We start from the raw sequence: 12,266 nt of genomic DNA on the forward strand, positions 1-12,266 counted from the left end.
CAAAGCAGGTATGCATAGTAAACAGGTGTTTTCCTATAGGCACACACCTCATGCAAACCTGTATTACTAGATGTACCATAGATCTGCTGTTATTCATAGTAACTTGGAAGGAGAATGAGGACTGAGGAGCAGCAGAAACCAATCAAAGAAAGCAATACTTTTTATCAATCATATTTGATGCTCTTCTCTCTCTTTCATCACTTTGATCTCTCATATAAAGCTGATACTTTGGACAATTTCCAAAATCTTAGCAGTGCAGTCTGAGAGGGCTCTGGGTTAGCTATGAGGGTATGTGTTTGCAATTATGCATTTGAAAGTATTTTCCCCTCCTCTGAGATAACATTCTTTTTGTGTTACCACACACTTCTGCTGTCTCATTTTTCTTCTCCCATGGCACTCTAGGCTGAAAGGCCTCACTGCATTTTTCCCCTCTGATCCTTGCAACTGATATCTGAATAAAATACTTTACTCTGCTGGTATTTATCCTGCTGAGCCATTCGCTTTCTAGCTGTGAAACAGACAAAAAGTGTATCGTGAAGAAACATTCTGGCAGTTGCATTTCTTAATATGCCTCGAGGTAAGGCAAGATCGAACAGGGGTGGGAAAATTTGTGTCTGAGTGTGGGCCTGAAGTAACTTTTATGGAACCTGAGCATTTTTTTGAGTGGATTTTTTTGTGTAGTCATAGCTATCATTTTCAAAACAGAATGAAATTAAAACAATTTAAAGATAATTGTTTACAGTGTGTCTGACTGCATTCGTTGGATAAAAGTTTATGGGCTAGGTTACATTCCTTTTGCAGTTCTTTTTTTATAACATATCTTGGACTTCATTTTCAGCTGGTACATTTTGGCGTAGCTCCATTTATTCCAGTGGAGTTATCCCAGTTTGCACCATCAGAGGATGTAGTTCTTGCCATTTCCCTGATGACAGTATGTGTAATAGTTTGCATGAATTTATAAGCCCAATTTCTACAGCCTATTTTACCACATGTGATTTATTTGACTTGAGATATTCTCATTATGTCTAAAAATGACTGAACTTGTGCAAGAAGGAAATAATATTGAATATAATAAAAAATACAATATGCTTAAAATTACTGAGATTGATAGGAACGTGAACGCTAATATCTTAGGTTTTATATAGCACATCTCATTCTCAATCTTTTTATGACAACTAGAAGGTGTGTGTGTGGGGGGGGGGGGGCTGGGGGAGTCCAATCTTACAGAGGTAACAACACTGTTGACTTTGAAGGCTGGATAAAGAAATGCTCTTAAGTGGATATTCAATATGGATGTCAATTTTACCAGGGTGACGCACTTCAGTGAGAATTAAGTGCTCAGCGCTCTGTAGGATTGCCTACTAGGAGTGAGATTGTTCAAAAGTGTTCAGCAATGAAACTCCCACTGACTTCAATGGAAGCATAATTAGGCCAGTTCTGAGGCCTTTTGTAAATCCTACCTAGTAGCATACAGAAATTCTGTCCAATAGTTTGGAACAGGAAATGAGGAAGTACACTACCTGTAAGGTACTTGGGACAGAGACTTGTGATTTTATTTATGTCAGTGAACTACCGAGGGTACTTAACTATATAAGAAAATTATAGGTCCATATTTTGTCCTTGGTTACATGTGTGAAACCTAGTTGATATCAATGGTTTTTGCATAATGTAATATCAAAGCTGAGGCCTAATCAGGTAAACACTTAGACATATGAGTAGCTATTATACTTGCTATATAGCCTATTTACATAATGGTTTGCAGGTCTTAGGCCCAAAATAGGAACTATGTGATGAATCTTCAAAAGTAAGGTTAACAATAGATAAGTGAGTTGTCTTTAATTTTCTTCATAGCAGAACTGGTTGATGGTCATTCTGCACCCATATTTGTCTATATTATCATTTGCACTTGATTTACCTTGGAAAAGCCCCTCTTTAGTATGGGAGCAAAGTCCAGCATTTACAGAACAATGGGGTGACTACAAGGAGTAAGCATTGCCCAAATGGACCCATAGGATGTTATTACACTTGCTCCAGTAGTGGTCGAGGGGGGGGTGCTTTAATTAAAGCACTCAGAGTGTCTTGTGTATCAGCACTCCCTCACTTGAAAATGGTGGCAGGGGTGTTTTATCTGTTTATCTATGTTAAAGCACAGGGATGCTGATACATATGGCATGAAGGTTGGTTGGAGAGTGGTAAGTACCACACTCCACCAGAATCAGTTAATCAAGTCTGCTCCAATGTGCTGTAATTACAGAGTGATGAAGCAGCCTCCCAGCTCCTGTATAAGCACCATTAGTGCCTGATATCAGTGAAGGGAAGAATGCCATTGAAATTCTAAGAGACTTATCCTGTTCCTATTGAAGTCAATGGGTGGCTTTTAATTGGCCTCAATGACCGCTTCTACATGTTCATTAATGTGCAGTCGGCTACTGTGTAATAAGTGTCTTGTGTAGACATGCCCAGTGAGAGCATAACTAGTTTGGAAAGGAATTGAAAGTGCTCAGGATTTTACAAGATTTGCTCCTAATTGCATAAACTTTTGGTGCTTGTAGACATACCGGGAAGCTACTCCAATGCACTGTAAGTACAGCGTTTCAGAGCAGACTCGATTAATGAAATCTGCTGGAGCATGCTAATTAACACGTTCCAGCCAGCTTTCATATCTTGTGCATCAGCATCCCTGTACTTCAAAATGGCAGTGGGGGCATTTTAACTAAAGCTCATTCAGTAAGCATTAGTTAAAGCACCCCTGCTGCCATTTTGAAGTATGGGGATGCTGATATATGAGATGCTGCGGGCGCTTTAATTAGAGTGGCTCTCAGAGCTGCTCTAATTAAAGCATCCCCTCCACCCCCAATCCCAGAGAAAAAATGTGTAAAAACGCCCTCGGTAGACAGGTGCCTTATCTTTTGCATTTCTCACATAATGTTGTTTAGAATGGTTGTGCTCTATAGTTTTACATATAATAATAATTTTCATTTACATTTCACAAGACTGGCTAGATCCCTACAGTGAAGACACCAGATCCTTATTTGGTGTAACTTGTTCAAAGTGATGGAACTGTGTCAATTTGCATAAACAGGTGATGTGACCTATTATCCTGAAATGCAAGCTATTTGGGCTTGGTCTCATTCTGCAGTTGCCTTTACAGTATTAAACATGATCAGGGAGGCGTTTCTGAGTACTCTGTGAGCTCTACCCATTTCTGACTAATTTCTTTTCAGCATAGGAACAGAATTCTGATACGCGTGAGATGAGCAGAATACTTTGGAATTAGTTCCATTAAAGCCATGCCATATGCCGTATAGGGTTCAATGTGGTATAGTATCAATATTCTGGTTGACAGCTTTTCCCTAAGGATGGGGTCCATGCACATTCCACATTCCTTGATTTCTTTCCTTTTTTTAATGCATCAAGCAGGGGTAGACTTTTAATTAAAAATGACATCATCACACTGTTCCTAGCTCCTTGCAGGCAGTCCACACATTAATGCTGCTTGTTTCAGTTTTCAATGATCCTATTATGAATCGTAACCTCATTACACAAGCCTTGCTACACAGTGGAATTTCAAATGGGGTTTTGTGGTTTTTAGAACTTAAACAGTACAAAGGCAGTTGTGGTCAGGCTGCTTCCTCTCTTACCACAGCAGTTGTGGAGATGCCATTCCAGTGACCACTATTTCTACAGTGAGTCAGTTTCATTTTTAACAATCTGACTCAGTTCTCTTCAAAGGGGGCAGCATGTTATTTCTGCATGATTCTTGTGTGCATGACTCGGTACAAAGGGGTCAAGGCTAACATTAACCCCTTGGGATCCAGCCAGAGGAAAAACCTTGATCCGTCTGGCAGTTGGAATCCGTCTTCTTTAGAAATTGCAGTGTTCTGAACATGCTGCATGTGCATTAGTTTTGCTAAACATGCCCTCTGTTTTCAGCCATCAGAAAAACTGCTGTATAGGATAGCTATTTCCCCCAAAGAGCTAGCATTATGGGAGAGGCAGTCAGAAGTCAGACAAGAACTTCTAACTTCTGACTTACTTCTCCAAAGTCTTTTGCACATGCAAGCAAATGAATGAGTTAAGAGAGATAGGCCAAAAAAGAAAAAAAACAACCCCAAAGAGTCAGGTGTAAACCCAAAGTAATCGATAACAGTTAATAACAAAGAGCACAAGCTTTTTATGCCTAGTAAATCTTCAAACCCCTACCAGTGGTTGCCAAACATATGCTCTAATAAATAAACAAATACATAATTACACAGGAGTTTAAGAAAGTAAGTTCAAGTTTAGGAAAAGTTCCTCTAAGCAGCAGTAGTCAGGAGCAAGCTTGACAGCCCATTCATGTGAATTTCACAAACAAGGAATGCAGCAGTTTTGAACCTTAATGAAATGTAAGAATGTCTTTTTCTTTCCATATGACTCACAGTTTCATTTTGAAGTTTTTGAGCTTCTCCTAAGGTTATGGAGTGGTCAAGCGAAGCGGAACAAAGTTTTTGAAATCAGGAAGCCTGGGTGCAGTTTCATTCAGAAAAAAAAAGCCCTATTCCTGTGTTTGATTGAAAAATAAAACTGCTGCTCTCAGTGAACCTTTGAAGTCCCCCAGCCCAGTAATTGTTTCACGACATTTGCAGCTTGAGGCAGCAAGAATGTTTGTGGTTGTTTTAAAAGGCATCTGAGTGTGGATTCCATATGGTTTATTTTTTATTTTGGGTTTTTCTAATTTTTTTCTTCCCCGTTTGGAGCCTCAAGTCCTCATGCTTTGCCCTAGACTCAAGCCCAGCCTATACTATTACTTCATGAACTGCCTGTCTGTGAAAGAAATGAGTGCACACATTGTGGCACAAAGATTCAGGCATGCTTAATTCAGACAAAATCTGTGAATGCCTGTTTGAGCAATAGTTGATTTAACTGTCCATTATCAATACTAGATTTAGAATGTGGCTTCTAAATGCTGCACATTTTCCTTTTTTGAACAAAAGGCCTCTTTATGCAACCTATACTAACAGCACGATCCTCCAAATGCTAGCTGTGGAGCACAGTACTTACTGTCAGGAGTTCAATAGCTGGTAAATAAGCACTAGGCCAGATAATAAGCCTTGGGAGTAAACAGAAGGGCCAGATTCAGCACTATATTCCTCCCATCTTATACCTGTGTAGTTCTTTGACTCTCAGTGGACAGGTTGAATCACACCCAATAAATCACACCCAAGAAGTCTGAAAGTATGTGGTATGGATGCTAGAAAATGCTGAAAGTAAATCTAAGTTTAAATGAACTCACAAAATAACAAGGAATTAGGAACAACCATCTCTGATAAAAACACATCCCTCCATGTTACGCCATGCAAACAGAAGTGGCAGAGATAGCTGAAACTTTGCAAAGAAATCATGATTATGCATTACATTTAGTACTGTCATGTGTACTAATCTTTGTACTTGGTGCATAATGTTAGTGACCAATCTTGCATGTACTAAAGTTAACAGGAGGATGGATCTTTTATTTATTAATCTATATATCACCATTTGCCAGCTTCACTGAACTTCTCAAATAAAATGGAACACAGACGCAAGTTATAATCAGCCAAGTGTAGACATTGCCATTTGGGTGATGATTGAATTTGATAACCGTGGGACTGATTCCTTAATCATTTACAGTGATGTGAATCAGGAGAAATTCCACCAGAGCCATTAATATTAGGCCCCTGTGAAAGTTAAGTTAGGGTATGGGCGTGCAAATAATGTACTGCAAGGTAAAAGAATGTAGAGCTTGACCAAACATCAGCTGCTCCAGAGTAACCATCTATAGCAGCAAATAGATGTCAACTTTGTGCCACCATAACATTTTTTATGGCAGCGCAAGAGCCGAGTCAATACACATCATAGCCCTTTGTTGTGCCAGAAGTGCTTACATTTTGCGATGCCAACCATGGCTGTGTGTAGACGAAATGAGGGGCATGTGTGCACGATATTTTAAGCGGGTTAAATGCTTTTGCACCTTTTTAATGGTGTTCATGTTTGCATGCATCAGCGGTGTATTACGCAGTAATTCCAGCTGCTGTAGGAAATTAGGTGGTGTAATGTGCCTTAAATGACTTGGGGCACAGCAAACTAAAGCTTCCCTATAGATGTGGAGCAAAGCACTGGGCTCCATGCAGCTCAGGGGCTCTGCAGGAAGCCTGTGCAGGCAGCCTGGCAGCAGCCTGGGAAGGCAAGCTCTGCCCAAGATCTTTTTTTTTTCCCCTGCAGGCTGCCTCCCTGCCTGAGCTGTGTGGGGGCCTGGTGCTTCCTTCAGTGGCTGTGGTGTCTCCCAGGACTGACCGAGTTGGGTGCCGGCAGGCAGGTGCCACCTGGGGGGGTCCCATCGCTGCCGTGGGGAGAAGCACCATACCCCCCACCACATCCCAGGGACCGCTCCGCTCTCTGGCAGCTTACCCTCCGCTCCCTGCTGCCAGAGAGGCAGGTAATTTCGGGTGTGTGCACAACATGAGGGTTTAAAGGGCCCTAAATGGAAGCAGCATTTTTAAAAAAACACTGCTTCAATTTAGGGCCCCGTTTCATCTACACATGCCCAAAGGTACTAACAATTTGTGCCACCATTTTGTGGCTGACATCTGTTTACTTGTGGTGGGAGACTGCCACCAGCAGCTCACACTCTTCCCCTGTCCCAGGCAGAAACTCCCCTGGTCTCAGGGGTCTGATCTTGCGGGGGGAAGGGCCTAGAGGGCCTTGCCCTGACTTGGAACATGTGTCTGCAAGTGAGGAAACCCCCTCTTGCAGATCCATCCCTGTGTTGGGGCACAGGGAAATCTCCCAACAGGGGATTCCCCTCAACATGTGCCTGCAAGGCACAGTAGGGGGAACTCCCCTAGGGGTTCCTCCTCCACTTACACATGAACCCTAAACCAGGGGCAGCAGTGACAAAAGTGCCAGCATGATAGGTGCCAGCTCGCCTATCATGCTGCTGCCCCTGGGTCAGAGAGGGCAATCAGAAGAAGGAACACCTAGGCAAGTTTCCTCATCTGTGTTTTACCGCTGTGTGTGTGTGTGGGGGGGGAATCCCCTGCTGGGGGTTTCTCCCATGGCCCAACACAGGGGCATGTCTCCAAGAGGGGTTTCCCTCATTGCAAACACACTCACCAACTCAGGGCAGGGCACCCAGGGACCCTTTTTTTGGTAGGATTAGGCTCCTGAAGCCCTGAGAGGTGCAAGGGACTGACTCTGGGGGAACGGCAGCTCCAGCAACATCTCTTAGATGTCCATTAAGTAGATCAGCTGTGCCATGATATACTGAGACACAGCTGATCATACTCCAAAAAGGACGTCTGTTTCCAGCCATTATATGTGCTCTTATCATGTAGTAAGTGGAAGCTGACCTGCTACTAGTAAATTCTTTAATGAAAGTGGGATAAGTTACTGTGGTCTAATTTACACTTACCATGGAATAATGGCATACAAATGGGCAGTTATTGTGGTGCAGTCCCATCCTTTTTATTCTTCAAGAATTTGTTTGTGCATTCAAACCTTTAATAAATGAGAAATCAAGCCCAGATCTCTCTGGTGAGACACTTTCACTAGATGGCAGCCATGGACTTGATCCTAAATGGATTCTCTGAATGGATCCTAAATAGGCTCCCAGCTCTGACTGACTTAAGTTTATCCATCTGTTTATGCCATATTCACTTCCAGATATCTAAGTTTGGCGGACATTTAATACCTTTTACTATCAGGCCTTAATGTGATGCAAGTGAAAGAGATATTTCTACAAGGACTGCAGGTAGTCTTTATTTATGTATGCGGTTCTGTTTTCTTCAGGGGGACCGTATATAAGTAGGACCAATTGCATGACTGTCAGGATCAGTCCCCGAATGACTATTAACCTAATAAAAAAAAAAAGCCTAGTATAATGAATGTCAGCTGCATTAAGCTGCCTAATGCTTGTTAACCAATGAGACTTTAATGTAAAAGCCCCTCAAACAAAAATGCTATTAAGGCAAATTAATGTTTAAAATTATTAATGTGCTTTTTATTCAATGATATCTGTTGAAGGGAAATCGGCTATACTGTATATGTTTATAATATACATCATATGTCCTTCTATTCTAGCCATGTTGTTCTGTTTATGGAGGCCTGCAGAATTTAATTGCAAAATAATGCAGAGCAAAACCAAGGAGAGTACATTCCAGAGCTTCCCTAAGTGCAGTAACCCATACACTTGGAATCAGAGATGTTCAACATGCTGTTTCACCAACTGGTGTAAACTGGCTCTGCTGAAGTAAATGGAGCTGTGGTGACTTCCATCAGACTAGGACATGGCCTAGCTAAATGTTGTAGACATGAGCAAAAGAGAAATGGACAGTTTTTAGTTTTTATGATTTTTTTTATTTTATTTATTTACCCCCCGTTTTTCGGTGTGTCCTTGGCAAAATTCAGATCTGTTACAGGTTTACAGTAAAACCACCATTTTGCTGTTGCTTTTAATTAATACTTTGTACCCTTCACTGTCTGTAAGTAAATTATGCCTCGCCTCTCCCTGAGCTGAAAGTACCTACTATCCTTTTTTGACAGATGTGTGGAGACTTACCTGATTTGCTTCAGGTGCAATAAAACATTACAGTAAATCCTGAAATACGTTTTGCCTGACAGTCATTCACTAGATATGCAGAAAGTGTATTTACATTATGTAAAGAGTGCATTTACAACTGATATAAGACATGACCTTGGAAATGATGAATGAACTCCAATAGAAATAAATAGCATAGGGTAATCAGATTGAGTTAATTGAGACTAATTGGGTAAATGAGTACTAAAAAAGATTTTGCTCCTAAGATACAAGTTTTTGAGCAGGGGGCATCTTTACCTGGTATGTAGGTCTTAGTGAAGGTCTCACATCATCACTTCACAAAGAATTAATAAAATTGATATTTGGGAAAATGTATCAGTAAGCCAGCGGGGGTATAACCCTGCCCCCAACTCCATTGCCACTCTGTCTGAAGATTCCATATTTTAGTAATCCAGAACATATGGGTCCTTAACAAGCATGACGACAGCCACACATATCCACTGCATACTGTGGAGGGGATTTAAAACAGTAATGTGGTACAGATCAAGATAGAGCCAATAGAGACAACTACTGTACAGTATACTTGTGGTCCCTGTACCTTACTGTGAGTGTAACAGTTTAGTCTTTCACTACTCAGAATAACATTTTGGAACACAGTTGTGCTTCCGTTTATTTATTTATTTTTGAAAAAGAAATTACATCCACCTTACTCAGTGTAGGAATATGAAAGTTTCCTGCATAGAAAACACCATGTACAAAATTCAAGTTGAATGTGAATATATAGGCAACCTTGTGACAGAGGATGCAGAAATGGCTGAAGTGCTCAATGCCTTTTTTTGCCTCAGTCTTCACAGGTAAGGTCAGCCCCCAGGCTACTGCACTGGGCAGCACAGTTTGGAGAGAAGGTGTGCAAGTAACAGTGGCAAAAGAACAGGTTATGGACTATTTAGAAAAGCTAGACATGTGGCTGGATGGGATGAACCCAAGGATGCTGAGGGAGTTGGCTGATGAGATTGCAGAGCCACTGGTCATCATCTTTGAAAACTCATGGTGATCAGGAGAGGGTCCAGATGATTGGAAAAGGGCAAACATGGTACCCATATCTAAGGAACGGAAAAAGGAGGATCCGGGGAACTACAGACCAGTCAGTCTCACCTCAGACCCTGGAAAAATCATGGAGCAGATCGCCAAGGAATCCATTTCTAAGCACTTGGAAGAGAAGAAGGTGGTTAGGAACAGCCAGCATGGATTCACCAAGGGCAAGTCATGCCTGACCAACCTGATTGCCTTATATGATGAGATGACTGGCTCTGTGGATTTGGGGAGACCAATGGATGATCAAATACCTTGGATTTTAGCAAGGCTTTTGATATGGTCTCCCACAACATTCTCGCAGGCAAGCTAAGGAAGTACAGACTGGATGCATAGACTGTAAGGTGGATGGAAAACTGGCTGGAGCATTGGGCTTAGAGCAGTGGTCTCCAACCTTTTCATGGTGAAAATCACTTTTTGTAAGTGAAGGGCACCCTGGGATCTACCACCCCCTGCCCTGCCCTGCCCTGCCCTGCCCTGCCCCTGCCCTATGCACCTGCCTCCCAGACAAGCTGCCCAGACTCTGATTCCACTCACCCAGCCGAGCCCACGTAGCAGGAGACATGGCTTAGCCCAGCAATGTGTGTTCTGCCATTCTCAGACTGTCAGATAATCAATGGCTTGATGTCTAGTTGGCAGCCAGTATCAAGTGGAGTGCCCCAGGGGTCAGTCCTGGGGCCAGTTTTGTTCAATGTTTTCATCAACCTGGAAGATGGCACACAGTGCACCCTCAGCAAGTTTGCAGATGACACAAAGCTGGGGGGAGTAGCAGATATGTTAGAGGGCAGGCCTAGGATTCAGTGTGACCTAGACAAATTGGAGAATTGGGCCAAAATAAATCTCATGAGGTTCAACAAGTCCTGCACTTAGGACGGGACAATCCCATGCACTGGTACAGGAAGGGGGATGACTGGCTGGGCAGCAGCTTTGCACAAAAGGACCTGGGGGTTACAGTGAACAATAAGCTGAATATGAGTCAATGGTGTGCCCTTGTTGCCAACAAGGCTAACGTCATACTGGGCTGCATTGGTAGGTGTGTTGCCAGTAGGTCAAGGGAAGTGACTATTCCCTTCTATTCAGCACTGGTGAGGCCACATCTGGAGTACTGTGTTCAGTTTTGGGGCTGTACTAGAGAAGGGCTGGGGAGAAACTGGAGACAGTCCAGTGGAGGACAACGAAAATGGTGAGGGGGCACATGACTTATGAGGAGAGGCTGAGAGAATTGGGCTTATTTAGTCTAGAGAAGAGAAGACTGAGTGGGAATTTATTAGCAGCCTTCAACTACCATGGGGGAGGGGTCGAAAATGGATGGAGCTAGACTGTTCTGAGTTGTGGCAGATGACAGAACAAGGAGCAACGGTCTCAAGTTGCAACAAGGGAAGTTTAGGTTAGATATTAGGAAGAATTTTCTCACTAGAAGGGTAGTAAAACACTGGAACAGGTTACCCAGAGAGGTTGTGGAATCTCTATTGCTGGAGGTTTTTAAGCCCCAGATAGACAAAGCTTTGGCTAGGATGATCTAGGTGGGGATGGTTCTGTTCTGAGCAGGGGATTGGACTGGATGACCTCCTGAGGTCCCTTCCAACCCTAATTTTCTATGATTCTATAAAGTTGTTTTTTTTAATTGAAATTGACAATATGATAGGCAGGGGTGGATCCAGGGTGGAGTGGCAGGGTGCAGTAGCGTGGCTGCTCCCCCCCTTTCAGACTGGATTGTACCATAGGAGCCTCTGGGGACTTTATTAAGTCCACAAATCAGCTGAAAATCCATTCCTTCTCAAAGGCATGCTTAAAGGCATGTCCCCTCTCTCATGGGCGACTGGTGCCACCTTAGTCAGGGGGGACATGTATTCCCCCAGCAACCAGTTAGGAACCAGGGCAGGTGGTCCCCCCATTGCCAATTTCACCGATCAGGGGAAGGGGTCCCCCACAGCAAAACTCACGGACCAGGAGGGGGGCCCCCTGTGGCAAAACTCCCCTCCCACAAGTCTCCCAGAAGTGGCCATGGCATTACATCCACTGCTCCCACTCCCCAGCCAGTGCTTGCAGTGGGGGCACCAGCACTCCCACCTGCCCATTGCCTAAGCAGGGAGTGTGGCCAGTCAGGGGGTGCACATGCACCCCCTACACATCACCACTGCCCTCCCTTTTCCTCCCCCACCTCCATCTGCCACTGCTGTTTTCCCTGCTGTCATAGGAGCAGGGAGAGCTCCAGAGCCACTTCTGGGGGCTGGGCTCATCTAGGGACAGTGACAGCAGTGGCAGTGAGGGGGTGGTACCCCAGTCCTCTTGGAGCAGGTGTAAGGAGAAGGAACTCCATTGTCCCCACAGTGGCACTGTCCACTGCCACTATTGCTGCCACTGTCCCCAGTGAAGCCCAGCCCAAGTTTGTAGTTCAGCAAATGTGAATATGAGGAATAAATAAATAAATAAATTGGGAGAAGCTATTAGGCTCCTAGGATATAAATTATACCATAAATTATAAGATAAATTATTCAGAGGCATATTTTGGACCTCCGGAAAAAATACAGATCCACTACTCTGTCACATAGTGGTATTGTGAGTAAAAATTTAATAATGTTAAGTGAGCTGATTATATACTGATTTCTTAAATATACACAGT

General features: G+C 43.1%; 1 long non-coding RNA gene across 1 annotated transcript in view; it reads left to right on the forward strand.

Annotated features, from left to right (window-relative positions):
* The first annotated feature begins 467 nt into the window (after positions 1-467).
* The window catches only part of LOC109280566 (uncharacterized), a 70,743-nt gene continuing 58,944 nt past the window's right edge, over positions 468-12,266 (forward strand). The window contains exon 1 of the long non-coding RNA XR_002086945.2: positions 468-577. This is a non-coding gene — a long non-coding RNA (uncharacterized LOC109280566). The remainder of the gene's footprint in view (positions 578-12,266) is intronic.

The sequence above is a fragment of the Alligator mississippiensis genome, chromosome 2 (assembly GCF_030867095.1).
Source record: "Alligator mississippiensis isolate rAllMis1 chromosome 2, rAllMis1, whole genome shotgun sequence".
In the NCBI taxonomy this organism is placed as follows: domain Eukaryota; kingdom Metazoa; phylum Chordata; order Crocodylia; family Alligatoridae; genus Alligator; species Alligator mississippiensis.